The sequence below is a fragment of the Peromyscus californicus genome, unplaced genomic scaffold, assembly GCF_007827085.1.
Source record: "Peromyscus californicus insignis strain IS unplaced genomic scaffold, ASM782708v3 Scaffold_12__1_contigs__length_115047231, whole genome shotgun sequence".
Taxonomy (NCBI): Eukaryota; Metazoa; Chordata; class Mammalia; order Rodentia; family Cricetidae; genus Peromyscus; species Peromyscus californicus.
This window is the reverse complement of record NW_026294413.1, coordinates 85,202,379-85,219,352: the sequence shown is the minus strand read 5'-3', so window position 1 is coordinate 85,219,352 and position 16,974 is coordinate 85,202,379. Positions and strand designations below refer to the sequence as shown.

Here is a 16,974-nt window from a genome sequence, read left to right as displayed (position 1 = left end):
AGTGGCATGCCACCATGACACAGCAAGGGGCCCAGCCCAGAACCTCTTGCGTCCATGTCAAGCACTGTGATGCACAGGGTGTGGCACCAGTCTAGACTCACGGCTCACGAGGGACCCACTTCACCTGGAAGCTTCCTTTTATCAAAGGCTCTGAAGGAATAGGAGTTCTAGCCGGGTTCAATGCCTGAGGCAAGGGCAGATGAGGTGTAGAAGACCAGAGCTACCAAGGATGATTTCACACAAGGGCAAAGAGGTGGTATAATAAGGCCCTAGGACTCAGCACTGTTTATGTAAATAGACAACAAAGGACCACAGGACGTCCGAACAAGATCTCCAATAAGAGCAGGAGAGACCAAAACAAGAGAAGGCTCAGAGGGGAGAGAGCCATCGATGAGAAGGAAAGGGGGTGGGGGAGTGTTACAATCAGTATGCTCAGAAACATAGAAAAAATCTATTCATAAAACAAAACAAAAAGAAAATTCTGTACACACAGAAGAATAAGAAAGCAGTAAGGTGTCTTCAGAAACTGAAAATAGAAGATTAAAAACTCAAACTTCAACAGATCAGTAGCAAATAAATGTGCGTATAAAGGGAATGAGAAACAAGCCCTAACATCCAACAGGAAGGTTAGGAAAGCAAGTCAGGAGAAACCCAGAGCTAAAGGAGCAACAACAAGCTGTAGTGAGCCATGCCTGTAATCCCAACACTCAGCGGCAGAGGCAGGGGGTTCTGGAGGTCCAGGGCCTAGGTACATAGCGAGTGGGAGGCCAGCCTCTGCTACATGAGATCTTGTTTTGTTTTGTTTTGGTTTGGTTTTGGTTTTCGAGACAGGGTTTCTCTGTGTAGCTTTGCGCCTTTCCTGGATCTCGCTCTGTAGACCAGGCTGGCCTCGAACTCAGCTACATGAGATCTATCCCGAAAATAAGCAAGCAAGCAAAGAACAGAACTCGGGAGAGGTTTAGTGAATAAAGTGCTTTCTGCATAAGCATGAAGACAGAGTTTTATTCCCAGAACTAACATTAAAAGCCAGACACAGTGGCATATGCCTAATTCTAGGGCTGGGGAGGCAGAAGCAAGTGGATCCCCGGGGTTGCTAGCCAATCAGCAGAGCCTAGATGAAGAACATCAGAGAGACCACTGAGGAACACCTGAGGCTGGCTTCTGGCCTCTACATACATGTGCACATATGTACTCACACAAATGAAAAGCACCAACAACCACAAACAGGTATAAAAAGATGTAGGAATAATACGATCTAAAACAGTGTTTCTCAGCCTATGTGTCAGGATGGAGTCACATATCAGATATCCTGCGTGTCAGATATTTATGATTCATAACAGTAGCAAAATTACAGTTATGGAGTAGCAATGAAAATAATTTTATGATGGGGGGGGTCACCACAACACAAGGAACTGTATTAAAGAGCCGCAACATTGGGAGCGTTGAGAACCACTGATCTAAAATGCGTCTCAAGGGGGAGGGCAGGAAAAGCTGAGGCAAGAAAATGATCAGTTATAGCACAAGAACACTGTGAGGGGTGGGGATGGCTCAGTGGGTAAGGAGGCTTGCTGCACAAGCATGGACATCCAAGTTCACATCCCCAGCCCCTAGGTGGAAAGCTGGCCATGGCCACATACGTGCCTGTAAGCCCAGTTCTGGGAAGTAGGTTGGAGACAAGAGGATCCCTGGAGCCCCGCTGGCTGCCAGCCTAGCTCCAAACTCAGTCAGTGATGGAGCAGGACACTCAGGAGTTCTCTTCTGGCTTCTGTGCACACACACAAACACACAGGTTTATACACCACACATATCCACAGGCACACACAGAAATAATAATAACAACATCTATGATTATGATGATATAAAAGCACTGACTAACACCTGAAGAGATTGTGGAAGTGGAAAGGACCACCTAGGGGTAATCCAATGTCTGAAAGCTCACCAACCTGACACGGGAACTCAGAGGCAGAGAAACAATACCACAAGCTTCCAGAAAAAGAAAGGACCCGTGGTGCTATTTTGTTGGACTCTAATAAGATTTGCCTGAAGCTCAGTGGACAGAGCCAGCCACTAGATTAAACATAGAGGTCAGGCAGTGGTGGCGCACACCTTTAACCCTAGCACTCGGGAGGAAGAGATCCATCTGGACCTCTGTAAGTTCAAGGCCACACTGGGCTACATGAAATTGATCCAGTCTAGGAAAGAAACAGAGCCAGGAAGCGGTGGCACACACCTTTAACCCCAGTGTTTGGGAAGCACCCACGCCATTAATCCCAGCACTAGGAAGGCTGAGATAGGAAGTGAAATGGCTGGGTGGAGAAAGGCAGATAAGGTGTGAGGAGACAGGAACTAGAGAGCCTTTCAACTGAGGACTCAGAGGCATTCACTTTGAGAATTCATGGAGACAGGATCTTCCCCTTTTGGCTGAGGAGTTGGTGAGGTGAGAAGTGGCTATGGTCTGTTTCCTCTGATCTTGCAGCATTTACCCCGATATCTGGCTCCGGGTTTTTATTATAAGACCATTTAGAATGAGTTCAACAAGGAGCCAAGGTTCTTCAGGGGAAACTGGAATGACACCGGGCTCCTCAACCACTGCTGGGAACTGCAAGACAACAGCCCCTTCCTAACAGAGAAACGTTTCCAGTCTGTCCTTCATTCCTACGGCCAGCTACATCAACCGCCTATCAACAGGATACACGCACCTTTCTAGAAAGACTCAAGAACAAAGAACACCCCACCCCCACCTACTTCTACTAGGACTTCCTAAAGAATTCTGACAAAGTGAGAATGTAAAGAGGTAAAAGAACCCCAATGCCAGGGGACTCTTAACACAGAAAACTTATAAAGGAAGTCCCAAGGTGATACCTGAGTGACAGACTTGGGGAACAACCTGGCCAGCTCAGAGCAATGGGTGAGCGGAAGGAAACTCAAGCCCGCCATGGGGAGGGCTGACGCACTGCAGGAACAGGAAGCTTGGTGGCCCTGCACTCTAACCGCACAGGTCCCCTGGGACAGCAGTGAGCAATACAGTCTCCAGTCGTTATAATGCAATTAACACTGATATGTGCATCGATTCCTCGTCTATCCAAGCAGCATGTCAGCAAGTAATATCTACATTGATAAATTAACAAACAGAACCATGAGCCTATCGTGTAGATAAAGGTACTGTTAGGAGAAACAGTTACCTGTACAGAAGCAAAGGGGTGGGTGTGTCGGGAGAGAGCTGGTTCCGTCTTAAGCCCTTCAGATGAACAGAGCTGACTTTTCTCATTCTGTAAACCATACATGTTTTATAATACAGCCATAAGTGCCACATATGAAAGAGACCCTGACACTTAACTAAAAAAAATTGGACTATTCCAGCACAATTGAGCGATTGTATTCAACCATTCTCCGAAAGATAAAAACACTTTTTTAGCTGATAGCTGAAACACCATTTGTTCTCAGTTTGCACCAGTCCTGGGGGTTTTGCCTCTTTGTTTTGTTTTGTTTCTTTGTTTATCAGCATCTACAGGCTTAGGCAGAAGTCTGGTAGCACGCAAAGCTTACAGGATTTTAAGGGCCCTCTTAGGGAAAGGATACAAAAAACACCTTCCTTTAGCCAGTGTCATCAGGCAGTATGGCTTCTGGAGCTCTCCCAGGGTCCATTAGGGCCATGGAGGTAAAAGCTTTAGCCTAGAGCTTTCACTAGGGGTGTGTGTGGGGGGGGTAGTGACATCTGATTCTGCCCCCCCTGCCCTGGATGAGGGCCCATTACACTCCCTACAACAGGGCACAGGCACTTCCAGAAAACACACACATACTTCAGAGCCATCCTTCCTTCTCCCGTGGGGGTGGGGGGAGGGTAAAGCCTGAGAGGATGGAATGTAGTCTTAGGGCTTCACCGGGGTGTGAGGAAACCCTCTTCTCTCTAGTGGACGCAGGTGGATCCAGACTCTCGGGGGTTCCTCGACCCCACCTATCCAGCAGCTGGGGCTTCACGAAGGTTTTATAGACACCATCAGGAAGGTTCTGTAGCTCAAAGTTGCTTCCTTGGGGAAACAGAAGGGACGCAAAGAGAATCTGTGACTTAAACCACTTTAGAAATGGAACAAGAGGCTGGGCCCTCTGTTAAGCCATGTTAAGCTTCTCAGAAGTTCTCTCTCTCTCTCTCCTCTGAAAGGCACCTCTACACCCTCTTGCAGCAGCAAGGGACAGAGGGTGAGGCTGAAATCACGGCCTACAGGCTGCAGGGGCCCTGACCCAGTACACTGTCGGATACTCATTGCCCATTTGTCCACACTGGAGCTTTAGCACCTTCACACCTGGAAGACACCAGTGTTCGGCCCTGCTGAGAAGCCTCGAGGTTTAACCACCCTTAGCAGTTCGACTCTGGTGCAAAGGACAGCCACGCCGCCAGAAACGGAAAGGAAGTCCCTGGAGAACACACAGATCAATCAGGTAGAAGATTCTCTATCAGGTCCTGGCCCTCTGTGGCAGGCATTCCAGACTGAAGTTACACTGAGCCACCGAGGAACAGCAAAAAGACAGGAGGTCCAAAAGACCCCCAAGGTGTGTGTGACAGCAGCAGCCAGGAAATGCATGTCCCTCACTCAGCCAAGCAATTCCCATTTTAGACAACTGGTCAGATGTTCCTATGGCTGGCCACCCTGCTGTCTCCTAGCCTTCCCTGAGGTCACATGGGGTCCCCAACTCTTTCAGGAAGCTACCCTGACCTTCCCACTCACAATGATGGCTCTTTCCGGAACTAACTCAGCCTCGCGTGTTCTCTACGTCCACTAGTGTTCTAGTCATCTAGTTCCTAGGATGGGCATGTGCCTTTCCTCAGTAAACACCTCACTAACTTCCCCAGCAATCTCATGGATGTATTATCACACCACCACCCCCATTTTACACACCAGGGAGCAAGGCTCAGAGGTCAAGGGCCAGTGCCGGACCCCTTCTCCTGGCCTTCCAGGGAGATGATGGCTCCTGCAGGCTGTTGGATAGCCTTGCCTCCCTGCTGCTCTCCCACCACTGCCCAGCAGTCAGCACTGGCATCTTCAACAAAGCTGCATCCCACCAGGACCAAGAGTCCCTGACTCATCTCTCCTCGCCCCGGCTGGTACCTGCCCTGACAGCCTGTCAGTAAGCAGGCAGACACTAGGAATCTGAAGGGCAAGCAGCACCCGTCTAGAAGATTCCCTTCTCCCTAACATCCCAAACAGGATGCTAGAAGACACAGGAACATCCTAGCTCTTCCAGGTCTATAGAGTCCCACACCCTGTGATCACGGGGCACTAACCTCACCTATGTGGGTCATGGGTGCCATTAAGTGACTGACACAAGCCAGAGAACCCTGGGGCAGCATTCACCAACCCTGGCTGCATTTTCTCAGGCACTACACAAAAAGCCCACAGAAGGTGGAGGCAGGCATTCAGCTCCCCACCCACACAGAAGGAATTAAAAATAGCACAGCTGACATCAATCATTCTCCAGGCTGCGCAGCAGACGCTGCCATCCAAGACTGGCTCCTGGGCTGCCCAAGCTAGAGAAATTCTGGGCAAAGCTGGCAGGACAGCGGCCACAGCAATCACTAGGGCCTCACCACGGGGCTGAGCCTGAGGGAACAAATCTGAAAGAGCCTGCTTAGAAATAAAAAGCCAATCCTCAGTGGCATTTGGATTGCTCCAGAATTCTGAACCGTTGGGATCATTTGAGTCCATGGCGTCTTTTATTTGGTAGGAATCAAGGCCCAAGGAGCAGGAGAGACCTGCCTGAGTTCTCAGGGCTGGCTGGGGACAGATAGTACAAGGTCTAAAACTGTAGGTATCTCTTGATGTCTTATCCAGTGCATTTCGGCCCACACTGCTACTGTCTACTCTGGGCTCCATCCCACCCTCCCAGGCTGGAGGTCAAGTTGGGAGACGTGAAAGAACCTGAGAAAACTGAAGCGGGGCAGCGCTGGTGATCTCCCAACAACTCCCACACAACTGCGTCATACACAAAGTACCATCTGTTCCAGGGAACTATGAGCGACAGCAGAGAAACTGGGGTGGGCAGCCACAAATCTCACCTCTCATGAATGCGAGGAGCCCTAGCAACCATCAGCCTTGGTTCAGCCAGGACATACAGGGCTGTTGCCACAAGAGTGCCCTCCGTGTCACATTTGAGGCTGAAGAAAGCAACCTGGGAGAGGGGGGTGGCAGAGCAAGAAATCTCCATCCCCAAGCTGGGTCTTCGAAGGGCCACCTGGTCCCATGGGGCTGGAAGACCTGCGTGAGCGTGGTTCCAGAGCAGATCACAGCGTGCTAACAGCCCGGGCCTCTGGGAGGAGGCTGAAGATTCTCAAGCATCAACAGGGAAGCAAAGGCCTGCCCAGCATGTTCCCCTACCCAAGGGACAGAGCCGAGCTGCTGTATGCCCTGCTGGCTTCTGGTGGCTGTGAACATACGGTTCGGTCCCCACTCCCTAACCTCTGCAGTGCCAGCTCACCCAAGGGCAAGAGGATAAACACATTAGCTTCAAATTAAGGAGAGAAGTGGGTGGTGTTCCCGAGCCTTCTGTCTGTCATCTGTCAACCATCTGCCCTGTCATGCTACAACCCGGCACACCGAAAGCCCTGAGCCTTTGTGCAATGGCGCCGAGAAGTGACAAAACCTTTACAAGGTGAGCTGAGTGGGAGGTGGAAACGGCTGTTGTAACACCAGTGGCCTCACGCCTTCTACTTCTCCTTCCTCTGCCGTTCTGTGACGGAGCAAACAAAAGCTTTATTTGTTCCTCCACTTCCTTTTATTTGTTATCCAGCTCCAGATGTTCTGGTGTAGCGTCAGAAGACTGAGACTTCCAGGTCCCTTCCCTAAAGTCTACAGGATGAGGACCACTGGGACCCTGGGGGAGGGGCGCTGGTGGTTATCAGCAGGCTGAGAAACAAGACCCTCCTACCAACTGTTCCACGCGGGCCTGGACACATGCACAGCTTGAAGTCTGCCAGGGACACTGTCTCCAAACGCCCGAGTCCTGCTGTTTTATAAAATGTCTTTTTATTCATTTCAGGACTGTAAGGAAAGAGACCCGAACATCACAGACCACACAGTACGATCCACGAAGCAGACCTGAAACACTTGTTAACTCCAAACATGAAAGGCAAATTCATAAAAGCCAGACCCCTTTGCCAAGGACAAATGGAGCGTGACTTAGATAAAATTACAGTGAGAATTATTTCGGTCTGTTGCTTTTATTTATGTGTTCATTTATTTATTTATTTATTTTTAGATAAGGGCTCACTATGTAGACTAGGATGACCCTACACATATGGTCCTTCATAAATATGTTACCTTCATATATGGTCTGGGTTGGTCTTGAACTCTTGATCCTCCTGCCTCAGTCTCCCAAATACTGGAATTACTGACCCGTGCCACCACAATCAGTTTTACAGTGAGAATTTCGGATACATCTCTAAGTGATAAGAAAAAGTCAAGCTGAATTTGAAGGAACAATTTAACATAAGGACAGAGAATTTAATGCAGTCTATGATGTTTGTTCTTCACTAATCACAGTCCACTAAACCCAGGACCCAATCACAGCCCACTAAACCCAGGACCCAATCACAGCCCACTAAACCCAGGACCCAATCACAACCCACTAAACCCAGGACCCAATCACAGCCCACTAAACCCAGGACCCAATCACAGCCCACTATAACCAGGCCCAATCACAACCCTCTAAACCCAGGACCCAATCACAGCCCTCTAAAACCAGGACCCAAATATGAAGCAGTCAGCCTTTCCATGACAAACTCTCATTAACACTACATGACCAACTTGGAAATTCAGGATGGTTTTCTAAATAATCCCCTGGTCATGGTTGACATACAATGACAGTGAACAATGGAAAGGTGGGCACTTTGTATGTGTGGTGGTTTGAATGAAAACGGCACCCATAGGCTCATAGGGAGTGGCACTATTAAGAGATGTGGCCTTGATGGAGGAAGACTGTCACTGGGGTGGGCTTTGAGGTTGCAGATGCTCAGGCCAGGCCCAGTGTCTCTCTCTCCTACTGCTGCCTGAGGGTCCAGATGTAGAACGCTCAGTTACCCCTCCAGGACCATGTCTGCCTGCCCCCTGCTGCCATGACAATAATGAACTAAACCTATGAACTGTAAGCCAGTCCCAACGAAATGTTTTCCTCTATGTGAGTTGTTGTGAAAAACAAACAAACAAACAAACAAACAAACAAACAACATCAAGAGTTGTTGTCGCCGGGCGGTGGTGGCGAGCGCCTTTAATCCCAGCACTCGGGAGGCAGAGGCAGGCGGATCTCTGTGAGTTCCAGGCCAGCCTGGGCTACCAAGTGAGTTCCAGGAAAGGCGCAAAGCTACACAGAGAAACCCTGTCTTGAAAAACCAAAAAAAAAAAAAAAAAAAAAAAAAAAAAGAGTTGTTGTCATGTGTCTCTTCCCAGCAATAGAAACCCTAATTAAGACAGTATGGAAACCCATTTGCTAGCATTATATCCAAAGGGCAAATGAACTGAAAAAAGGAACAGATAAAAGTTGAAATTAATAACTCCTGAACAGAAGAAAAAAAAACACAATAAACATCTATTGAAAGTAGCTAGATCCCTTTATTCTTGACCTAGAGAACTTAAAAGCATTAAAGCATTAAAAATGTAAACACTTCCTAAATAAATACGTTCCGGAGCATTCCAAGTGGACAGTTTCTCTGCCCCAACTCTGCTTCAAGTCAATAAAAACAGAAAAAGAATTCATTACCCACGAGTGAGGAAAAGACGGAATAAATTATGGTAATTCTGTACCGAGAACATTCCACAGCTGCTGACCTGGAGCGACAGTAACCCAGAGGCTGTCGCCATAAACAAGTCAGACACAGAAGCGGCAGGACGAGGTACAGGGGCTGTGGCCGTCCACCACCCGTTCTTCTCAGGTGGAAAAGCAGCAGCGAGGGTGAGCTGTGGAAACAGGACCCCAGCGCTCACACACCCTGACCTCCTTCCACACAGTCCCTCTCAGGAGACTCTGTACACATCTGCTCCAGCTGTTCATTCCCGTCCCTGGCCACCGCAGCAGGGCCACCGCTGACCCCTCAAGTCTACTGAAGCAAGACGACCCTGGTCCCTGTCACTAGCTCCTATCTATCTCCTCTACTGCTCATTTCCCTTCACTCGGCTATCCCAGGGAGTTCTTTCACATCACCATGCCCTTGACTTCAAATATAAATATAACCCAGACAAAATTGCTTCTCTAGCCGAGACGCTTCCTCAGTCCCGTCCCCACCCCCTAGAATCTCAAAAGACACCTGAAATGCAACCGGAAAGAAACTGAAGTTCATGACCTTCTTTCTGCACCTTCCAAACTGGGTCCTCATCCAGCCTCTCTGGGATATCTATCTATCCAGGGGGCAAACCTATTGTGCTTAGGCTTGGAAGCCACTGAAGATGGCTATCAGAGCTCCATGGAAGCTTTCTTCCAAGTCAAAAAGATGGAATCTACCTCTGGCCCTGGGCAGACACATGACATTTTGATCTGCTCCAAAGATTAGATCGCTGCACTCTACCAGTTAAAACAGCTGGGCTTGTCAATCACCTGGCCAAGAGACCACGCCCCAGGAATGCTAATTCACCCAAAGTCCGGATCAGAAGATGGAGGAATTCCCTTAGTGGAATAATGTACTTATCTTATCCCCTCTGCAGTCACCCTCAGAGCTTCCATCACGAAGCACTGTGACCTCCCACCTTTCTGCATTATTTAGAAAAGCACAACTTTCCCCCCCTTTCCCTGTCCTTTCCTTTCAGGTACTGGCCAAAGCCTGAGTATGCTCTTCCAGGTTCTCTGGGCTTCTCACCCTTTGTCTCTAAAGCCTCCCTCCCCTTCTGCCTGCCACTGGGCTGCTTGTCTGCCATGAGGCTATTTGCTGACCCCATCACTGAACCCACCTGCTTTCTCAAAGGCATGACCTCTCTCCCTCTTCTCCATCCTTCCTCCTGGCAACTACTGAGAGTCATAATTTGCCTGCTCTGCTGTTTTTCTTTCCAACTCGAATAAAACTGTCCTTGAACATCCTTCCAAGTCCTTTCCTAAATTCTCTTATTAACAAAACCGAGAACCCAAAGAGGGACCTGATATTCCCAGTAACACTAGTCTCCTTTGGTGCCTACAGAACCGCCTGGACAAGCAGTGGGCACTCACTAAAGATTCCAACAGAAACATGCCTTGTCACCTAGTTCCTAAAAATAACGGTGCCCTTTGTGGTGGACGCGGCAAGCTCTCATCCCTTAACACTGGCCCTGCCCCTCTCACACATCCCTCTCCCCCAAAGGTGCTTCACACACCAGGCTTCATGTGTCTGCTTGCCTGATCTCCCTGTGAACAGCTTCCAGTTTCTTCTCCACCCCCACCCTGAATTCTCATCCCTCCATCTTGCAAGCCAACCTCCACTGGTGGGCTCAGGTCCCTGAGCCCCTGTCTTCTTGGCTGCTAAGACAGTGGGCCCTTCAAGAGCACAATCTCAAAAACACAAAAACAAAAACAAAAAAACCCTAACACTAGTGATCACAGAGTCAGCCTTGACTACAGCACACTCCACCTTCAGCTTCCTGGTTCCCTGGTGACACTCCCCCAATATCAACAAGATCATCACTGTTCTCACTAATCTCAAAACCCTTCCAGAAACATCTTGTCATCTGACTCTCTGTTGGAGGCAACCATTTGTCAGCCAGAGAACTGGGACTATGTGGTTACATGGTTTACCACGGGTTAGCCGGCAGATGGAAACTGTCCTCCATCCCTGTAATTCTTTATTACTTTCCATGTACGGGCGCTAGGCCTGCATCTATGTATGTACACACTTACATGACTGGTGCCCGCCAAGGTCAGAAGAGGATGTCAGATCCCCTGGATGTTACAGACATGTGAGTGGCCATGTGGATGCTGGAAATCAAACCTGGGTCCTCGGCAAGAGCCACAGTGCTCTATGGTGCTTTGACCGAGACTAGTCGGCAAAGGCTCCTATGTTTGAATAGCTGGCTTCCAGCTGGTAGCTGTTTAGAAGGATGAGGTGTGGCCTTGCTAGAGGAAGTAGGTCACAGGGGGCAGGCTGTGAGGGTTCTAAAGACTCACAGTATTCTGAGTTAGTTCTCTCTGCCTCCCACTTGTGGGTTGAGATGTGAGCATTCAGCTGTTTCTGCTGCTATAGGACTTTGCTCTACCATCATGGACTCTGACCCTCTGAGAGCATAAGACCTATTAAACACTTTCTTTTATAAATCGCCTTAGCTGTGGTATTTTGTCACAGCAATAGAAAAATAAATAATACCTGCTCTTTTTTTTAAATGATTTACTTATTTTTATCTTGTGTGCATTGGTGTTTTGCCTGCATTTATGTCTGTATGAGGGTGTCAGATCCCTATGAGCTGGATTACAGACAGCTATGAGCTGCCATGTGGGCGCTAGGAATTGAACCTGGGTCTTCTGGAAGAGTAGCCAGTGCTTTTGGTTGTTGTTGTTGTTGTCGTTTTTTCTGACAGGGTTTCTGTGTAGCCCTGGCTGTCCTGGAACTGGCTTTGTACACCAGGCTGGCCTCGAACGTACTGAGATCCACCTGCCTCTGCCTCCTGAGTGCTGGGATTAAAGGTGGTGTGAACAACCACCGTCCAGCCCCAGACAGTTCTCTTAACAGATGAGCCATCTCTCCAGCCCTCAACACCTGCTCTTAACCACTGAACCGACTCTCCAGCCCCTGTCCCCTAACTGTCCAGTTACCCTCACCCTACTCTTTCTCACATCAGTGGGCAGGATCATCAGAAGCTGACCATTCCACTGGATGGCCAGTCTTCTCCACCGTGACAACCAAGTGACCCCAGGACCTTTATTTCATGAGTTATGGTCAACATGCCTGATGCGGGCTAACCCGTTTTAGAGGTTATTGAAAGGTTTCATTCCAAACAAAGCCCAACAAATGTTATTACAAATGCCAGCTCCCACCAAGGAAACCTGGAGCTCATGTATCCTCAGAGCTGTCCTATGTAGGCACCACTCAAATTCCTGACGTTCTGGAAGGACAGTGGGTTCGTGAAGAAGAGTCACAGAAACTGGACTATGTTCCTCGGCTCTGCCTTCGAAGCACAGCCACACCCGGACTCTCCCACTCCCATGAGACCAAGTGCCAGGAACTGCTTTGGGCCCAAGAGGGAGAAAATCAGCTAGAAAGGGAAGAAGAGAAAGCCGCAGGCCTTCTGGGAACAAACATGCAATTCCATCCACCCTGGGTTTCTTCTGTCTCCCCCAGAGTCCCCTCTCCCGCCATCCTGAACTACCTACCCATGAACCCCCTGGGTCACAACACCCAGGCATCATGGATCAAAGCCTTCTAGATAAACTGAACTGAGACGGCCCTTTCTCTTCTCCTTGTCATGGCTACAAAAAGAACTCAAACAGCTGAACTTGCTTGTTTTTGTTTGAAATAAACATTTAAATTGTAACTGTGTGTGTGCCCGTGTGTGCATGGGTAAGCCACAACTTACAGGAGTCAGTTCCCTCTTAACACTATGTGAAAACACAAGATCAAACTCAGATTGGAAGGTGCAGGTGCCTCAGCCAAGGTCTCATGTAGCCCAGATTGTACTCAAATTCACTATGCATCTTCCCCCTCCCCAGGAGGATGCTCAGTGTTAATTACATTTACTCACTTTGTGTGCACGTGTGCACTGGGATGGGGGGAGTGCATATCACTGTACTCCACACATTCCACTGTGTGGAAGCCAGCGGAGAACCTGTGAACCTCAGCTTTCCATCTATGGGGTCATCTCTCTGGCCCCAAATTCCTTCTGTATCTGAAACAGGCTTTGAACTCCTGATCTTCCTGCCTTGATCTCTGAGTTCTGGGATTACAGGTGTGAAACTCCACACCCAGCTCTTACACACACACACACACACACACACACACACACACACACCGAATCTGGATACATTTCTCCTCCACTTCCCCACTCTTCCCTGCCTATCCTGTGGCTCCAATACTCAAGCCACAGACATTACTTCTCTGGCCCACCTCTCATCCAACTGACATTTCCTTGTTCACTTAAAAGGAAAGGCTCATCGTGGGCACTCTGAAAGACTTAAGGGATGATTCAGAAACAGTCTCCACGCTCCAAAGACTGAGAATAGCACAAGGTCAAGACACCTGCTCATACAAATCCAAAGTGGAGGAAGAGGGCATGTCCTGTCCCTCCTACTGGGGAGCAGCAGCCGTCACAATGGCTTGTGAATAAGAAATGGTCAAAATGTCGGAAAGAGGGCAGTGCAGTGCAGGCTGAGACAGGGCAGTTCAAGCTGGCTGCACCCTCTGCTCTGGCTATCACGGTATTATCCACTTGCCGCTCCATCTGATTACTTATACACCAGGCCTTGCCGTGTGTGCCTTATGCCTAACCTGAGCATTATTCAACTGTGATAGACCAGCTGCTACCTGTTCTAACTGGTCAATACCTGAGCACTGTAGAGCTGTTAAAAAACATTAGCTTGCTGGGCATGGTGATACATGCCTTTAATCCCCGCACTTAAGAGGCAGAGGCAGGTGGATCTCTGAGTTCAAGGCCAGCATGGTCTACAAAGTGAGTTCTAGGACAGCCAGGGCTACACAGAAAAACTTTGTCTCGAAAATCCAAAAGTAAATAATAAAAAAACAAAAATAATAATATAAATTGTTTAAAATATTAACTTGCCGGGTGAGGTAGCACACGCCTTTAATCCCAGCACTCAGGAGGAAGAGGCAAGATCTCTAGGAGTTTGAAACCAGCCAAGGCTACATAGGGAGACCCTGCTTCATAAAACAAAACTCAACAACAAAAAATTTTCCTTATTTGATGGATGAGGAAATCAAGGTGCAGATATTAATGACGGATTGGGGAGGGATGGAGGAACCCAACGTGGGCATCCTCTGTTAGAGCCACAGACTGCCCTCACTCACCTGGCTGGCCTGGTTAGAGGACACTAAGCACGGACAAGCACTGAGGGAATGGCCCTGCTGTTAATCCTCCTGGAATTCTCAACTGACTGAAGCAAGGAAATAATGAAGGAGCATAATGAGAGCAAGCTGAGGGTGAGCAAGGCCCTGCCCTACAAGGCACAAGGCATGTCCAACCTTTTGACAATAACACACACTGTCACCTACAAAGTTTACACTTGAGAACAGCTCAATTCAGTTACCAAAAAAAAAAAAAAAGCTCATGTTAAATTTACTGATTTTGTGTAGGACTGTATTCGTAGCTTTTTTTCCTCATTCTGTAGCCGCGGGGCACGCCTGCTGGTAAGTCGCTGTTATCGGGCAGGGCAGGGCAAGGCAGCAGGGAACTAGTGGAGGCCTATGAAGGGAACAGACGACTTGGGGTGACGGTGGATGGTCGGGTCCGAGAAACACAATCTCCATACACACCCACTAATTATCGGGTGGGGAAGAGAAATCCCCAGAGAGAATGAGCCCAGCTTGAGCTTAGCTGTTTGCTACCTAGTTATGTCGTTAGGAACCGGGCCCGAGTCCACGGGAAGTGGGGGAGCCAAGCCCAAGAGTTCCTCGGGACTCTGGAACCGGGGCGCAGGCGGGGGCGGAGGGATCCTAGCTGGATACGCGTTAAGGAAAGCAGGCCACACAACACCTGGCACGATCCCGCATTCTCTGGACGACGTGGGAGCCTGCCTTATATAAACCCTAGGTGGCAGGTTCAGGAACCCGCGCCCTGCAGTTCCGGAGCAAAGTTCCCAAAGACAGCCTTCTGGGCCGGCTCCAGCTTCTCCCGGAAACGCACCGAGCTGAGGAGACCTCAACCACCCCTAAGCTCGCACCCGCTGGGGTCCCAAGCACACTTGCCCGGACCCCGCTCCACTCCGGGCCCTGGCCTCGGGGGACCCTCGCACCCCCCGCCGAGCGCGAACACCCAGCCCGCGCAGGTCGCCCGCCAGGACCCTCACTCACCTGGCACCGGGGACCCGGCGATGAGCTCGACTTGCAGCTCCTTCCCACTGTCGATTTCCCGGATCCCGACCCGCGAGCGACCCGTCTACGTACGGCCGGAGGAGCCCGCGGGGCGGAAAACTCTCCGGGTGCGGTCGCCTTAAGCGCCCCGGGGCGGGGCCACGTGGAGGGGTGGGGCCTCTCTAGAGTGGCGGGGTGCGTGGACCACGCCCACAGGTGAGGTCCGCGCTCCTGCGTGGGTCCTGCTCGCAGCGCAGAGCCGCTCTAGACCCCCTAGGGAGTGGGATATACCCGGCTATATGTTTTGAGAGATCTGACAGTGAAGAAAACTTTTAAAAGGTCAAACCACATGTACGACAGGAAGAAACTTCATAATGGAAATCCAACTGGGTGATCAGGGCCAACATTAGCAGTGACGAATTATGTTGCTCTTCTGTTGTATGGTGTCTTCCTCTCAATGACACATGATCCGGTCTAATCGTGCAAAAACATCAGACAAGCCCCAATTGAGGAACTCACGACTGTCCCAAACTGTCAAGGTCATCAAAGCAAGGGAAGCCTGAGAAGCTGTCACATCAAGATATGAAAACTAAATAATGTGACATCTTGAATGGGATCCCGGGAAAAGGGCATTTAGGTTAAAAAAACAATGACATTTGAACACAATATCAATATTGGTTCATTCATTATAGCAAAAACACTAGTATGTTAATTACAGGAGAAAACCCATATTTATGGTAAATATGTCTTACCTTCCTAATCTTTTCTGTAAATCTAAAACTAGTCTAGAAATTGTGTTTGGAGTTATTTTGTTTGTTTTTAGAAAAAGGTCATGCAGTAAATATATGATTGTGTAACATATTCAAAAAGTAAAAATTGAGAGTCCTCTCTTTAATTTATCCCCCAGCTCACTTTTAGACACCTCCTTCCAGGTGTCTGTTCAGCACTGTCTATGTGTGCATTGCTTACTTTGCTTAAGTAAACGTGTTGTTTATAAAACCGGATTGCAGTATATTTTCCTCACTGTATCTTGGAGTCTTTTCAACTGGCACTTCTGAATCAACCAGATTCTTCCTAAGGATTACACAGCATTCTTCCAACCCTTTACGGATTGGATCGCGATTCTTAACTATCTAGCTCCCACCCAGTGTACACTTCCTTCACTGCCCACTTTTGACTTGCAAATAAACCATTAGTCATTTGCATTTCAGGAGCCCAGTGAACAGTAAGAGCCTGAAGGCACCTGGTAGGCAGGTGCTTTGCTGTTGTCTGCCCTGAGCTGAGAGGGGTCCAGGTGCAGGCAGGAGCCTAGTGGGACTTCCCCGGCTACTGCCACACAGACCGCCAGCTCTCTGGGGCTGCCATCACCGTGTATGGTGGCTCTAACACATACACCTGCAGGCACGGTTCCTTCCAGATCGGATAGCGTGCTTTGGACAGGAATCAGTGGGCCATCGGGAAAGCACCTCCTGAACAAAAGAGGAGCAGAGGGGCAGAAAGACCAGGAACTGACTATTATCCTTGTGGGGACACTGGACTCATGTAAAGTCCGCCACCAAACAACTCCAAGCCTTTCTGGATTCCAGGGAGCTATTGTCACAGTCTCTGGGGCAGGAAGATTCTTGAGGAAATGTCACCTGGCTGCGACCCAACTCCTCTGTCCCTTTCCTCTCAACTCTGGTCCGCCCACAAGGGCTGCAAAGGTGGGTTTCTGATGGCCCATTTTCTCTCAGGTGGAGCCAATGCTTCTTGGAATATGGCATGTAAAAATAAATAAGTCGTTTAGGGCAGAGGTTCTCAACCTATGGGTTTCGACCCCTTAGGAGAGTCCAATGACCCTTTTACAGGGGCTGCCTAAAACCATCTGGTCTTATTTACGTTTACATCTTATTACATTTACATCAGATTCATAACAGTAGCAAAATTACTGTTATGACGTAGCAATGAAAATAATTTTATGGTGTGTGTGTGGGGGGGTCACCAACCCAACAGGAGGAACATCAAGGGGTCAC

General features: G+C 49.1%; 1 protein-coding gene across 1 annotated transcript in view; it reads right to left on the bottom strand.

Annotated features, from left to right (window-relative positions):
- Positions 1–15,123, bottom strand: part of Anxa11 (annexin A11) — a 43,227-nt gene extending 28,104 nt beyond the window's left edge. Inside the window, exon 1 of the mRNA XM_052733634.1 lies at positions 14,963–15,123. The gene's annotated coding sequence lies outside the window, so the exon portion shown is untranslated. The remainder of the gene's footprint in view (positions 1–14,962) is intronic.
- Between the last annotated feature and the right edge of the window lie 1,851 nt (positions 15,124–16,974).